Here is a 16,633-nt window from a genome sequence, read left to right on the forward strand (position 1 = left end):
GCAGATGAGAAGGAAAAGACAAAAATAAATCATAGGGGGATAAGGCATATGGGATGTTTTGGGTGTTCTTTTTTTCTTTTTCTTTTTGGAGTAATAAAAGTATTCTAAAATTGATTGTGGTGATGAATGCACAACCATATGATGATACTGTGAGTCATTGATTGCATATTTTGGATGATTATGTATGGGAATACATCTCAATAAAATTGCATTTAAAAAAGAGTACTCTGGCCATCTTCATTCATTCAGTCATACAAGGCGTTTAGCTATTCTCACTTCTCATATACACAGGAGGGGCTGTGGATCTTGTCCTTCCTGAGGACTACTTTTCTTTCCAGCTATGTTGTATCCTCTTAGGTTAGGAGCTCTCAGTAAAACAAGATCAACTGCAATAACCATCCAGGTCATCAATATCATAGTAATAGTGATGTTATTATCATCAGCAGGTCCTAGTAATTCCTAAAGACATTCTATGTCTGTGCAGTAGGACTGAGACTGCCTTAACAGATTGACCAGCCTTCCCATCACATGTCCATGAGAGCAAACACATTCACAGGGATAAAATCCACCTTCTGCCATGATTACTCAGCTTGATTGAACTTGACTGCTTAAATCTGCTCTGAAGAAGGGCCAATGGCATCTTGGGTTCCTCTGTCATGTGGGAAGGCACTTGGTCAGTATCTGCTGATGCTTTTCTTCAGGGTTTCATTTATTTCAGGTTCTAGTTCTTTTAGTTTCCATGGGTTGGCTGTTGGAATTTTGATTGATATTGCATTGAATATGTAAATCACTTTGTATAGAATTGACATCTTAGCTATATTTAGTCTTCCAATCCATGAGCATGGGATGCCCTTACATCTATTTAGGTGTTCTTTGATTTATTACTGTAAAGGCAGTACTTGATTTATTTTAGCAATGTTTCATAGTTTTCTGCATATAGATCATTTGCATATATTTATATCTAGCTTTTTGAATCTTTTAAGTTGCTACTGTAAATGGATTTTTAAAAATTTCCTTCTCATAATGCTCCTTACTAGTGTATAAAAATATTACTGATTTTTGCATAGTTTTCTTCTATGATGCCACTTTCCTGATCTCAATTATTATCTCTAGCAGCTTTGTTGTTATTTTTTTACTTTCTAAATATAAGATCATGCCACTTGTAGTGAAAGTTTTACTTCTTCCTTTCCAATTTAGATGCCTTTTATTTCTTTTCCTTGCTGAATTGCTCTAGCTAGAATTTCCAGCACAATATTAAAAAATAATAATCACAGTGGGCACCCTTGTCTTGTTCCAGACCTGAGAAGGAAAGCTTTCAGTCTTCCATCACTGAGTGAGATGCTAGCTGTGAGGTTTTCACATATGCCCTTAATTATGTTGAGGAAGTTTCCTTCAATTCCTATCTTTCAAAGTGCTTTCATCAAGAAAGTGTGCATCCGGTCCTGGGCTTTTATTTGTTGTGAGGACTTTGGTGATTGTTTCAATCTCTTTACTTGTGATTAGCATTTGACGTCTTCTATTTCTTCTAAAATCAGTGTAGGTTGTTCATGTGTTGCTAGGCAGTTGTCCATTTCATCAAAGTATTGTAGTTTGTTGGCATACAGTATCCTATTTTGATTTTTTTTTTATTTCTGTGGGGTCACTAGTAACGTTCCCCCCCTCATTTCTGCTTTTATTTGCATTTTTCTCTTTTTTCTTTGTCAGTCTAGCTAAAGGTATGCCAATTATATTGATTTTCTCAAAAAAACACACAAATTCTAACTTCATGGATTCTCTCTATTGTTTTTCTTCTCAATTTCATTTATTTCTGTTCTAATCTTTGTTATTTCTTTCTTTCTGTTTGCATTGGTTAGTTTACTGTTCTGTGTATAGTTCCTTCAGGTGTGCAGTTAGGTCTTTGATTTTACATCTTCTTTTATAAATGTAGGCATTGAAGGTAACTAACTGCACTCTCAGCACTACGTTCCCTGCATCTAGCAAAGATTGATATGATTATTCTTGTTTTCATTTGTCTCAAGATATTTACTTTTTTCTCTTGCGATTTCTACTTTGACCCACTGATTGTTTCAAAGTGAGGGATCTTTAACCTCTAAAAGTTTGTGTATTTTCCAGACTTCCACCTGTTACTGATTTCCACCTACATTCCATTATGATCAGAGAAAGTGGTTTTGTTTTTTTTTTTTTTGTAATTTCATTCTTTTTAAAATTCGTTGAAACCTGCTTTGTGGACCAACATGTGGTCTATCCTGGAGAATGATCCATGGGCACCTGAGAAGAATGTATATCCTGCTGTTGTGAGGTGCAATGTTCTGTAACTGTCTGGTAGGTCTAGTTAATTTATCATATTCTTCAAATTCTCTTACCTATTTGATCCTGTGTCTAAATGTTCTATATATTGAGGTATTGAAGACTTCAAGTATCATGGCAGAGATGTCTATTTCTTCTTTAATTTTGCCAGTATTTGCCTCATGTACTTTTTGGCATCCTGGTTAGGTGCATATATATTTATGATTGCTATTTCTTCTTGGTGGATTGCTCCTTTTATTAACATATAGTGTCATCTTTTAAAAATTTTGCATTTAAAGTCTAATTTATCCTATGCTATTACCCCTGCTCTTTTCTGGTTATTATGTGCATGGAATATATTTTTTTAATCCTTCACTTTCAACTTATTTTTTCATTGGATCTAAAGTGAGTTTCTTTCTAAACAACATATAAATGGATCATATTTTTATCCATTGATAAAATCCATTAACACTCAATGTTATTACTGCAAAGGCGATACTTTCTTCAAACATTTTATCATTTGGATTTTATGTGTAATATCTTATTTTTGTGTCCTTTTTTATCTTTTAGTTACCTTTACTGATATTCTTCATTGCTACACTCTCATTCAAACCTATCTTTACTGTCTTTTTCTTTCATTGTGTATCAATCTATTTAGTATTATTGTAGGTCAAGACTCTTGTTAATGAACTCTGTCAGGTTCTGTTTATTTGTGAATATGTTAAACTCTCCCTCGTTTTTGAAAGACAGTTTTGCTGGATAGAGAAATCTTGGCTGACCATTTTTTTCAGTCTCTTAAATATATGACACTTCTGCCTTCTATTTGGTGTCTTTCATGAGTTAGGAAATTTTCAACCACTGTTTCCTCAAATATTCTTTCTGCCCCTTTCTCTTTCTCTTCCCTGTCTAGTACACCCATGACATGTATATATCTGTGCTCTCTGTGCTTTCAAGTCCCAGAGGTCTTGCTCAAAAATTTTAATTATTTTCCCTATGTGTTCTTTTGTTTGTAAAACTTATGTCCTGTCCTATGGTTTGCTAATCCTTTCTTCTGTCTCTTCAAATCTTTTGTTGTATGTCTCCTTTGTATTTTTACCTCTTCTAGTGTGTCCTTCATTTCTATAATTTCTGTTAATTTTTTGCATGCTTTCAAATTCTTTTTAATGCTCACCCTTTTTCTTCTTTATATCTTATCTTTTTTGCCACATTTTCCTTCATCAACTTGAAATGATTTAGGAGATTTGTTTGAACATCATTAAATAGTTTTTAAAATTCCCGTATCTGATCTGAAGTTTTAGTTTTTTACTTTGACCAGACAATATCTTCCTGTTTCTTAGTATGGATTGTGATTTTGTGTTGGTGCCTAGGCATCTGAGTTCCTTGATGAGTTCATTCTTGAGATCAGTTTATTTCTCTTGCCTAAGGCTTTCTTGTTGATTAGCTTTGTGCTATAGCTCTTCTTTGACACTTGTTTCAACTTATTTACATCTTTTCAATATCTCATCAGAATTTTTCAGTTCTTATTAATCTGATTCTTGCCCTGAATATATGATACAATTTTCTGAGATTGCACTATTTGTGCAAATGTTTCACTCTGAGGAAAAATCTCTCTTTTCCTTCCTCCTCTGGGAACATTGATCTGTTTTACTTGTTTTTTATTTGCCTCTATATGTTTTTAACACTCCTTTCATTCTTTCTGGCTACTTTTACTTGGAGTGCTGCTTCTGGGAGGAAGTTCCCCCCCCAAAATAGTACCTGCCCAAGTCATTTTTTCCCAGTCAAAACAGGTCCAGAACCCACGAATTGAATTTAGTTCAGTTCCAAAGTGACTTAGGGAGGAGACCTAGACATATGCCAATCTTCTCAATGATGTCTCTGTGATTCAGTGCTTTATTGTCTTGCCCAGTGGATGGCACTCTTCGGTCAATTCTTCCCTGTGGTCCTAAGGTGGTACTGTGCCTTTAATTCTCAGTTGACTCAGCCCCTATCTGGTGCTTGGCTGAGACAGAGGTTGCCAACCACTTTTGGCCAGGGTGGGTTGAAACTGTTGCTCAGATGCCAGACCCCTGAATATGAAGTTTCTAATCAACAGCTGCAAAATGTGCTGGGCCTTACTCCCCTCTTTTTTTTAGACAAGCTGCCCTTCAGCACCCTGTTTTCCACTGCCCTGAGAAGTTAGTTTCTCTCAATCAACCCTATTTCCACTTCTGCTGGGTGTGTGGATAAGACAAAGACTGCCAGTCACTTTTAGCCAGGACAGGTTGAAATTGTTACTCAGAATCCAGACCCTGGGATCTGAATTCCCTGAATAAAAACTACATTTTCACTGAGCCTTGCCCCCATTTTATTTGGGGAAGAGCCACTCTTCACCAACCTGCATCCTGTCACACCTAGAATTTAATGTGCCTCTCAATCAGCCCCACTTCTGTCCTTACCATTGGCACAGTTAAAACAGAGGCTGCCAATTATGTTCTTCCCTAGTCTGGTTAAATCTGTAACTGTTCTCTCAGAGCTGGAATCCAATACTCCGAATTCACTGATCAATGACTGGAGTTGGTTCTTGGCCCTTTCCCACCTTCTCTCAGGAAAGAGCTGCCCCTCAGCAAATTTCTCTTCACCAACCCAAGAAATTACTCTTTCTCTCAGTTAGATCTGCTTCATTCCCTGCTAGGGATAGGTTTGAAAGGGAGGCTTCCCTCTGCTTTCCATATTAGGCTGCTTAAAACTGAAGCCGTTCTCATATCTGGAGCCCTATACTCCAAATTCACTAATCAAGAGCCACAGTTGATGCCCTGTCTTGTCTCCCCCTTTCTTTGGGGAAGAGCCATCCTTCAACAAACTGATTTCCACAGCCCTGAGAAATTACTGTGTCTCCTAATCTGCTCTGCTTCCTCTCCCACCAGGAACAGGGTTGAGACAGAACCTGTTAGGTGCTTTCTGTCCTGGGTGGATTATAAATTTAGTTGTGCTTGGAGCTGGTACCCAGTAGTCTAAATTTGCTAATTATAAGTCACAATCTGTGCTTAAGTCACCCCCCTCATTCCTGGGAAAGACAACTTCTATTTCCAGCCATGGAGTGGCTCCCACGGTAGCCTGCCATGCCAGTGAGGGATGGTGTGCCAGTTTGAAAGGATTTATGTACCCTAGAATAGCCATGTTTTAATCCTAATCAATTTTGTGAGAGCAACAATTTCTTCTAATCCATATTCAGCACTATAGGTTGGAAACTTGATTAGGTTATTTCCACGGAGACGTGACTCAATCAAGTGTGGGTATTAAACTTGATTAGACCCATTCTGTGTGGGTCTTGATCAGTGTACTGGAATCCTATAAAAGAGGGAACATTTCAGAGAGAGTTCCTTTTGAGATTGAGGAGAGAGCTGCAGAACCACGACAGAAGGACAAGAGAATCACAGAGTCCACCAACCAGTGACCTTTGGAAATGAAGGAAAATGCCTCCCAGGGAGCTTCATGAAGCAAGAGGCCTGGAGAGAAAGCTAACATTTGTTAGCTTTCTAAGCCATCATGTTTGTCATGTGCCCTTCAAGCTGAGAGAGAAATGCTGAATGTCATTGGCCTTCATGAACAAAGGTATCTTTCTCTGGATGCCTTACATTGGACATTTCTATAGACATTCTTTAAATAGCCATAGAACTGTAAATTTACAACTTAATAAATTCCCCCTTTTAAAAGCCATTCAGTTTCTGGTATATTGCATTCCAGCAGCTAGCAAATGAAAATAGTTGGAGACCAGCTTCCAAATCATGGAGAGATCTACTCACAGCCCTTCATCACAATTTGTCAGTCTCTTCCTTCTGCTCATCCCTAGTATATGGCATTTTTTTGGTCTTTGGAGTGCCCCAAAAGAGTTCTCTCACACAGCTCCTGGCTATCTACTAGCTGCTCTGGGGAATAAACTGAATCCTAGAGCTCCCTACTCTGCCATCCTGGGAAAAAACATACTGTCTTTTGTCTTTGTAATAAATATTAAGATTGGGAAGAGTGAGTCCTCAAATTTTTTGGTTCTTTTTCAAATTGTCTTTAGCTATTTAGGGCTCCCCACCTTTCCATATAAAGGTCAGGATTGCTTTTTCCATTTCTACAAAGGAAGTTGTTGGGATTTACATTGAGATTGTGTTGAATCTATAAACGTCTCTGGGTAGAAGTGACATCTCAACAATATTTATTCTTCCAATTCATGAATGCAGAATGTCCGTGCATTTATTTAGATATTCTTTGGTTTCTTTTAGGAATGTTTTGTGGATTTCTTTGTAATAGTGCTTTACAACGATATCTAGCTTTGTTGCTAGATATTTTATTCTTTTAGTTGCTATTGTAAATGGAATTTCTTCTTCATTTCCTATTCTAATTGTTCATTACTAGTGTATAGAAACACTACTGATAGATGAGCATTAACCCCTCCACTTTGCTGAATTCATTTATTATCTCTAAGAGGTTTGTTATGAAGTTTTCAAGATTTTCTGTATATGGGATCATATCACTTGCAAGTAGGGAAAGTTTTGCTTCTTACATTCCAATTTGGATGTCTTTTATTTCTTTTTCTTGTCTAATTGCTCCGGCAGAAGCTTCCAGTAAAATGTCAAATAACAACAGTGGTGACAGTGCACATTCTTGTCTTCTTTCTGATCTTAGAAGCAATCATTCAGTGTTTCATCATTAAGTAGGATGTTAAATTTGGGTTTTACACATATGCCCTTTATCATGTTGAGGCAATTTCCTTCTATTCTTAGTTTTCATAGGCTTTTTTTTATTAATAAAGGGTGCTAGATTTTGTACAATGCCTTTCTACACCAATTGAGATGATCATGTATTTTTCTTTTCCTTGATACTGTTAATGTGTTTTATTACATTATTGATTTATTATGTTGCACCACCTTTGGCTCAACAGGGATAAATCACACTTGATCATCTTGTATAACTCTTTTGATGTACTTTTGGTTTTGGATCAGTACTATTTTGTTGAGGAGTTTTGCATCTATATTCATTAGATAAATTGGTCTGTAATTTTCTTTTCTGGTAGTATCTTGGTCTGGCTTTGATATTAGGGTGATATTGGCCTTGTGGAAGGAGTCAGACTTGTTCATTCTTCAATTTTTTTGAAGAGTTTAAACAGAATTGGTGTTACGCATTCTTGAAATGTTAGTCAAAATTTCCCTGTGAAACCATCTGGTCCTGGGATTTTCCTTGTTGGGAGATTTATGATTACTGATTCAATCTCTTTACTAGTAATTGGCTTGTTGAGATCTTTTATTTCTTCTTGAGTTAATGTAGGCAGTTTGTTTCTAAGATTTTGTACAGTCATCCAGTTTATCTAACTTTCTGGTGTACAGCTGTTCATAACATCCTCTTATAGTCCTTTATCTTTCAGGGTGGTCACTAATAATTTCACCCATTTCTGATTTTTGATGTGTCCACTCTTTTTTTAAATTCATCAGTCTAGCTAAAGGTTTATCAATTTCATCAATCTTTTCAAAGAACCAACTTTTGGTTTTCTTGATTCTCTCTATTAATTTTTGTTCTCTATTTCATTTATACCTGCTTTAACTTTTGTTATTTCCTTCCTCCTACTCACTTTGGGTTTAGTTTGATCTTTCTCTAGTTCTTCCAGTTTTGAAGTTAGGTCTCTGATTAACATCTTCTCTCTTTTTTAATGTAAGCATTTAGAACTACACTTTTCTTTCTCAGCACTGCCTTTGATGCATCCCATAAATTTTTGTAGGTAGTAAATTCATTTTTTATCTCTAGATATTTTCTAACTAATAATACATTGTTTCATTCCCACATATTTGTAAGTTTTCCATTTATCCTTCTGTTATTTATTTCTAGATTCACTCCACTGTGGTCAGAGAAAAGACATTGTATTATTTCAATATTTTTGTATTTACTGGTATCTGTTTTATGATCTAAGATATGGTCTATCCTGAGGAATGGTCCATGTGCCCTCAAGAATACTGTGTATTCTGTTGTTGGTGGAAGAAGTGTTCTATATATGCCTAGGTATAGCTAGTTTAGAGTATAATTCAAGTCATGTAATTCCTTATTGATCTTCTATCTAGATTTTTTATCAATTATTGAAAGTGATGCATTAAAGTCTCCTACTATTAATGTAGAGTAGTTAATTTCTCCTTTCATATAAGTCGGTGTTTGCCTCATGCATTTTGGGGGCTCTACAGCTAAGGTCCTTATATAATTATAATTTTATGATTTCTTGTTGAGTTGACACTTTAAACAGCATATAATGACTGCTTTTGTCCCTCATAATTTTTTTAACCTAAAGTCTATTTTATCTGAAATTAGTGTGATGGCTTGAAGCTGTAGGTACTCCAGTAAAGATCATGTTCTTAAAGCTAATTCATTTCTGTGGGTGTAGTCTTATTGTGGGTGGGTGTGTCCTTTTGATTAAGCTATTTTAGTTGAGCTATGCTGCAGATAGATCTTAGTTCTCTTACTTGAGTCTGTATAAGAGATGAAATTCTACGAAAAACACTGAAGCTGAGAGATAAGTAATCAGAAGCTGAAAGCAATGAAACCCCAAAGAGAAGGCCCGGCATTGCAAGGCCCTTGCAATTTCACAGAAAAGTACCATATTGCTGGTAGCTGACATTTGAGGAGACAGCATTGCCTGTGGATGCCTTCATTTAAACATTTTCTTGGCTTCACAATTGCAAATTAAGTTAACAAATCCCCATTGTAAAAATATACCATTTCTGGTATATTGTGTTTTGTCAGCTCCAGCAAACTAAAATAATTAGTATAGCTACTCCAACTCTCTTTTTAAAAAATATATTTTAATTTTTTATTGTGAAGAGTAACATATATACAAAAAGCAATAAATTTCAAAGCACATTGTAACAATTAGCTGTAGGACAGATTTCAGTGTTTGGTATGGGTTATGTTTCACAATTTTAGATTTTTCCTTCTGGCTGCTCCTAGATATTGGAGACTAAAAGAAATATCAATATAATGATTCTAGAAATAATTTTAAGATACATCTTTTATTGTTTTAATTTTTCCCACGTATTTATAACTTTCTTTTTTTCTAGTGAATAAGTAATATGTACATGGTTAAGAAGTTTAAAAGGTACAATAGAATAGAGTGAAAAGTAGGTCTCCATCCCACCCTTTTCTCCATTCTCCCCCATCCTATCCATTCTTAGAAGCAACCACTATTTCTAGTTTCTTAGTCTTCCAGATGTTCTATACATATACAAGCCTACATGTGCATGTATATGTATCTTTTTATTTTTATCTATTATAATATACTTGAAAACATCTTCTCCATATATTTGTGCATTTGCTTTTTTCACTTAATATATTTTTTCTTCAAAACAATGTATTGAAGTGATTGGCTTATTAAAATAAACTCCAAAGACCTTTTGTCAAAATTATTTTTTCATTGTTAATTATAGAAATCACAGTGCTTTCAGGAGCTCATGTAAAGCCTCATATTTTCCAATAACGACTGAGTGTGCACACACAGAAATCGTGTAGTTGTGCTAAACCAAGTATTCCCAAGCGTTGGCAGCCTACTAAGGTCAAATGAATATTAATGATCTAAAATTTCTAGCTCATTAAGCCACACCTACCTACTTCAGTAGCTTAGCTTACCCTCTTTTTTGAAAAAAATCTTTTTATTGATAAATCTTAACATACAGACTTTCCTTACATGGTTTACAATCAGTGGCACACAACATCATCACATAGTTGTGCTTTCATCACCATGATCATTTTTTAGAACATCTGCATCACTCCAGAAAAAGAAATTAAAAGAAAAAGGAAAAAACTCATAATACTGTACTACTTACCCCTCCCTCTCTTTGACCATTAGTATTTCCATATACCAAATTTATTTTAACCTTTGTCCCTCCTATTATTTGTTCATTCTCCATCCATATTTTGTGCTCTTCTGTCCATACTGTAGATGAAAGGATCATCAGACACAAGGTGTACACCTTCATGTAATCACATTGTAAAAGCCATACCATTATACAACTGTCTCCAAGAATCAAGGCTACTGGAACACAGCTCAACAGTTTCAGGTACTTCCCTCTAGCCACTCTAATGCACCAAAATATCAAAGAGGATATCTATATAATGCGTAAGAGTAACCCCAGGCTAGCCTCTGGGCTCAGTTTTAAATATCTCAGCCACCAAAACTTTATTTTGTCTCATTTCTCTCTTCCCTTTTTGGTCTAGAAGACTCTCTCAATCTCTTGATGCCAGGTCTTGGCTTATCCTAGAATTTCTATCCCACATGCCAGGGAGATTTTCACCCACGAGGGTCATGTCCCATGTGGGGGATGGGCTCAATTGCCATCTTGGCTTAGAGAGAAAGGTCACATCTGAGCAACAAAAGAGGTTCTCTGGGGGTGACTCTTAGGCCTAATTTTAAGAAAACCTATCCTTTTCATGAATAAGTCCCACAGGGGTGAATTCAAAGATTGAGGGCTCTGCCTGTTGACTTGGTTGTCTCCACCATTTGCGAGAACACCAGGAATTCTCCAAATGGGGTCGTTCAACACTTCCTCCTTTCTCCCCAGTGCCCCAAGGGGACCTTGCAAAAACTTCTTTATTCACTGCCCAAATTACTCTGGGATATACCAGGGCATCATACTAATCTGGACAAACCAACAATGTCTCATGCTGTATTCAAGATTTCATGTACTCATGGAACCTTGAGTGGGGCATAAGATGTTGTAGGTTTGTCCAGAGTGGTGCCCCAATAAATCCCAGAGTGATTTGAACATTGAGCAAAAAGTATTTACAAAGCCCCCTTGGGTGAATAGTGAGAAAGGGGGAAAATTCAACTTCCCCAAGTGGAGAATTCCTGATCTTCTCACAAGCAGTGGGGACAACCAAAGCAATAGGCTGAGCCCCCAATCTTGGGGTATTTTCATATGAACTTAACCCCAAAAAGGATAGGTCAAGCTTACTTAAAATTAGGCCTAAGAGTCACCCCCAAGAGAACCTCTTTTGTTGCTCAGATGTGGCTTCTCTCTCCAGCCAACACAACCACCAAACTCACTGCCCTCCCTCTGTCTGCATGGGATATGACTCCCAGGGGTGTGGACCTTCCTGGAAGCATGGGACAGAAATCCCAGAATGAGCTGAGACTCAGCTTCAAGGGATTGAGAAAACCTTTTCAACCAAAAGGGGGAAGAGCAAAATGAGACAAAATAAAATGTCAGTGGCTGAGAGATTCCAAACAGAGTCGAGAGGTTATCCTAGAGGTTAGTCTTATGCATTAAATAGATATCATCTTGTTAGTCAAGATGTAATGGAGAGGCTGGAGGAAACTGCCTGAAAATGTAGAGCTGTGTTCCAGTAACCATGTTTCTTGAAGGTGATTGTATAATGATATAGCGTTCACAATGTGATTGTGTGATTGTGAAAGCCTTGTGTCTGATGCTCCTTTTATCTAACTTATCTACAGATGTGTAAAACATATGGAATAAAAATAAATAGTAGAGGAAACAAATGTTAAATTAAGATTAAATGCTAGTGATCAAGAAAGGGAAGGGTAAGGAGTACGGTATATATGAATTTTTTTCTATTGTCTTTTTATTTCTTTTTCTGAATTGATGCAAATATTCTAAGAATGATCATGATGATGAATATGCAACTATGTGATGATATTGTGAATTACTGATTATATATGTAGAACAGAATGATCATATGTTAAGAATACTTGTGTTGAGGAGGCGGGGCCAAGATGGCGGCTTAGAAAGGTACGTGCATCTTAGTTCCTCCTCCAAAGCAACTACTAGGTGAACTGAAACAGTGCAGAACAGCTCCCGGGGCAACGGCAGGGAATGGACACACAGCATACCCCAGTCTGGACTGGCTAGTCTGACTGCGAGACTCGGCTGCGGTGAGATCCCCGAGCGGCGCGCGATTTCCTGAGCAGCAGCAGTGGTGGCGGCCGGAGCTCTTCCCTCCCTCCTTCCCGGGCCGGTTGAGAGTCTCGGAGAGGCAAGTTTCCCAAGCCAAGGCGGCCGGCGCCCATCTTTTGCGGGCGGCTTCCTGGTCCGGCTACGAGTTTTGGATCAGAGGGCTACCCAAGCCGCGGTGGCCCTCCCCCGCGGCGGCTTCCTGGTCCGGTGGGGAATTCCACAGGCCGCGGCGGCCAGTGACCGAAGCCCTTTCCCCGCGGGCGACTTCCTGGTCCGGTGAGGAATTCCCCGGGCCCGCTGTGGCCGGTGACCAGCCACAGGGCCCCCTCAAGCCGTGGCGGCTGACGCCCCCACCATGTGCGGCCCCCCAAACCAACGGAGAGAATTGGATCGGAAATCCCCAGGCCGCAGAGATCGGTGACCGAGGGGATCCCTTCCAAACACGTGAGACAAACGTGTGCCACGAGCACCACCTACCGGGCAGGATAAGAAAAACAGAACCCAGAGATTTCACAGAAAAATCTTACAACCTTGTTGGGTCTGACACCCAGGGAAATCTGACTAAATGCCCAGACGCCAGCAGCAGAAGATAATGGTCCATGCTCAGATGATTGAGAATATGGCCCAGTCAGAGGAACAAACCAATAGTTTAAATGAGATAAAAGAGCTGAGACAACTAATGCTGAATATACGAACAGAAATGGAAAACCTCTTCAAAAATGAAATCGATAAATTGAGGGAGGACATGAAGAAGACATGGGCTGAACATAAAGAAGAAATAGAAAAACTGAAAAAACAAATCACAGAACTTATGGAAGTGAGGATAAAGTAGAAAAAATGAAAAAAACAATGGATACCTACAATGATAGATTTAAAGAGACAGAAGATAGAATTAACGATTTGGAGGATGGAACATCTGAATTCCAAAAAGAAACAGAAACTATAGGGAAAAGAATGGAAAAATTTGAACAGGGTTTCAGGGAACTCAAGGACAATATGAACTGCACAAATATACGTGTTGTGGGTATCCCAGAAGGAGAAGAGAAGGGAAAAGGAGGAGAAAAACTAATGGAAGAAATTATCACTGAAAATTTCCCAACTCTTATGAAAGACCTAAAATTACAGATCCAAGAAGTGCAGCGCACCCCAAAGAGGTTAGACCCAAATCGGCGTTCTCCAAGACACTTACTAGTTAGAATGTCAGAGGTCAAAGAGAAAGAGAGGATCTTGAAAGCAGCAAGAGAAAAACAATCCATCACATACAAGGGAAACCCAATAAGACTATGTGTAGATTTCTCAGCAGAAACCATGGAAGCTAGAAGACAGTGGGATGATATATTTAAATTACTAAAAGAGAAAAACTGCCAACCAAGACTCCTATATCCAGAAAAATTATCCTTCAAAAATGAGGGAGAAATTAAAACATTCTCAGACAAAAAGTCACTGAGAGAATTTGTGACAAAGAGACCAGCTCTGCAAGAAATACTAAAGGGAGCACTAGAGTCAGATACAAAAAGACAGAAGAGAGAGGTATGGAGAAGAGTGTAGAAAGAAGGAAAATCAGATATGATATATATACTACAAAAGGCAAAATGTTAGAGGAAAATATTATCCAAAAAGTAATAACAATAAATATTAATGGACTGAATTCCCCAATCAAAAGACATAGATTGGCAGAATGGATTAAAAAACAGGATCCTTCTATATGCTATCTACAGGAAACACATCTTAGACCCAAAGATAAACATAGGTTGAAAGTGAAAGGTTGGGAAAAGATATTTCATGCAAATAACAACCAGAAAAGAGCAGGAGTGGCTATACTAATATCCAACAAGTTAGACATCAAATGTAAAACAGTTAAAAGAGACAAAGAAGGACACTATATACTAATAAAAGGAACAATTAAACAAGAAGACACAACAATCATAAATATTTACGCACCGAACCAGAATGCCCCAAAATACGTGAGGAATACACTGCAAACACTGAAAAGGGAAATAGACTCATATACCATAATCGTTGGAGACTTCAATTCACCACTCTCATCAATGGACAGAACATCTAGACAGAGGATCAATAAAGAAATAGAGAATCTGAATATTACTATAAATGAGCTAGATGTAACAGACATTTATAGGGCATTACATCCCACAACAGCAGGATACACCTTTTTCTCAAGTACTCATGGATCATTCTCAAAGATAGACCATATGCTGGGTCACAAAGCAAGTCTTAACAAATTTAAAAAGATTGAAATCATACACAACACTTTCTCGGATCATAAAGGAATGAAGTTGGAAATCAATAATAGGCAGAGTGCCAGAAAATTCACAAATACGTGGAGGCTCAACAACACACTCCTAAACAACGAGTGGGTCAAAGAAGAAATTGCTAGAGAAATTAGCAAATACCTCGAGGTGAATGAAAATGAAAACACAACATATCAAAACTTATGGGACGCAGCAAAGGCAGTGTTAAGAGGGAAATTTATTGCCCTAAATGCCTATATCAGAAAAGAAGAAAAGGCAAAAATGCAGGAATTAACTGTCCACTTGGAAGAACTGGAGAAAGAACATCAAACTAATCCAAAAGCAAGCAAAAGGAAAGAAATAACAAAGATTACAGCAGAAATAAATGAAATTGAAAACATGAAAACAATAGAGAAAATCAATAAGGCCAGAAGTTGGTTCTATGAGAAAATCAATAAGATTGATGGGCCCTTAGCAAGATTGACAAAAAGAAGAAGAGAGAGGATGCAAATAAATAAGATCAGAAATGGAAGAGGAGACATAACTACTGACCTCACAGAAATAAAGGAGGTAATAACAGGATACTGTGCACAACTTTATGCTAATAAATACAACAATTTAGAGGAAATGGACGGGTTCCTGGAAAGACATGAACAACCAACTTTGACTCAAGAAGATATAGATGACCTCAACAAACCAATCACAAGTAAAGAAATTGAATTAGTCATTCAAAAGCTTCCTAAAAAGAAAAGTCCAGTACCAGACGTCTTCACATCTGAATTCTATCAAACATTCCAGAAAGAATTAGTACCAACTCTCCTCAAACTCTTCAAAAAAATCGAAGCGGAGGGAAAACTACCGAATTCATTCTATGAAGCCAACATCACCCTCATACCAAAACCAGGCAAAGATATTACAAAAAAAGAAAACTACAGGCCAATCTCTCTAATGAATATAGATGTAAAAATCTTCAATAAAATTCTAGCAAATCGTATCCAACAACACATTAAAAGAATTATACATCATGACCAAGTAGGATTCATCCCAGGTATGCAAGGATGGTTCAACATAAGAAAATCAATTAATGTAATACACCATATCAACAAATCAAAGCAGAAAAATCACATGATCATCTCAATTGATGCAGAGAAGGCATTTGACAAGATTCAACATCCTTTCCTGTTGAAAACACTTCAAAGAATAGGAATACAAGGGAACTTCCTTAAAATGATAGAGGGAATATATGAAAAACCCACAGCTAATATCATCCTCAATGGGGAAAAATTGAAAACTTTCCCTCTAAAATCAGGAACAAGACAAGGATGTCCACTATCACCACTATTATTCAACATTGTGTTGGAGGTTCTAGCCAGAGCAATTAGACAAGAAAAAGAAATACAAGGAATCAAAATTGGAAAGGAAGAAGTAAAACTATCACTGTTTGCAGATGATATGATACTATACATCGAAAACCCGGAAAAATCCACAACAAAACTACTAGAGCTAATAAATGAGTACAGCAAAGTAGCAGGTTACAAGATCAATATTCAAAAATCTGTAGCATTTCTATACACTAGCAATGAACAAGCAGAGGGGGAAATCAAGAAATGAATCCCATTTACAATTGAAACTAAAAGAATAAAATACTTAGGAATAAATTTAACTAAAGAGACAAAAAACCTATATAAAGCAAACTACAAAAAACTGCTAAAAGAAATCACAGAAGACCTAAATAGATGGAAGGGCATACCGTGTTCATGGATTGGAAGACTAAATATAGTTAAGATGTCAATCCTACCTAAATTGATTTACAAATTCAATGCAATACCAATCAAAATCCCAACAACTTATTTTTCAGAAATAGAAAAACCAATAAGCAAATTTATCTGGAAGGGCAGGGTGCCCCGAATTGCTAAAAACATCTTGAGGGAAAAAAACGAAGCTGGAGGTCTTGCACTGCCTGACTTGAAGGCATATTATGAAGCCACAGTGGTCAAACCAGCATGGTATTGGCATAAAGATAGATATATCGACCAATGGAATCGAATAGAGTGCTCAGATATAGACCCTCTCATCTATGGACATTTGATCTTTGATAAGGCAGTCAAGCCAAGTCACCTGGGACAGAACAGTCTCTTCAATAAATGGTGCCTAGAGAACTGGATATCCATATGCAAAAGAATG

At 37.3% G+C, this 16,633-nt stretch overlaps 1 pseudogene; it reads right to left on the reverse strand.

Annotated features, from left to right (window-relative positions):
- Positions 1-279: 279 nt before the first annotated feature.
- Positions 280-579, reverse strand: LOC143672006 (small integral membrane protein 14 pseudogene; annotated as a pseudogene).
- Positions 580-16,633: the final 16,054 nt, after the last annotated feature.

This window comes from Tamandua tetradactyla, chromosome X (assembly GCF_023851605.1).
Source record: "Tamandua tetradactyla isolate mTamTet1 chromosome X, mTamTet1.pri, whole genome shotgun sequence".
Classification (NCBI taxonomy): Eukaryota; Metazoa; Chordata; class Mammalia; order Pilosa; family Myrmecophagidae; genus Tamandua; species Tamandua tetradactyla.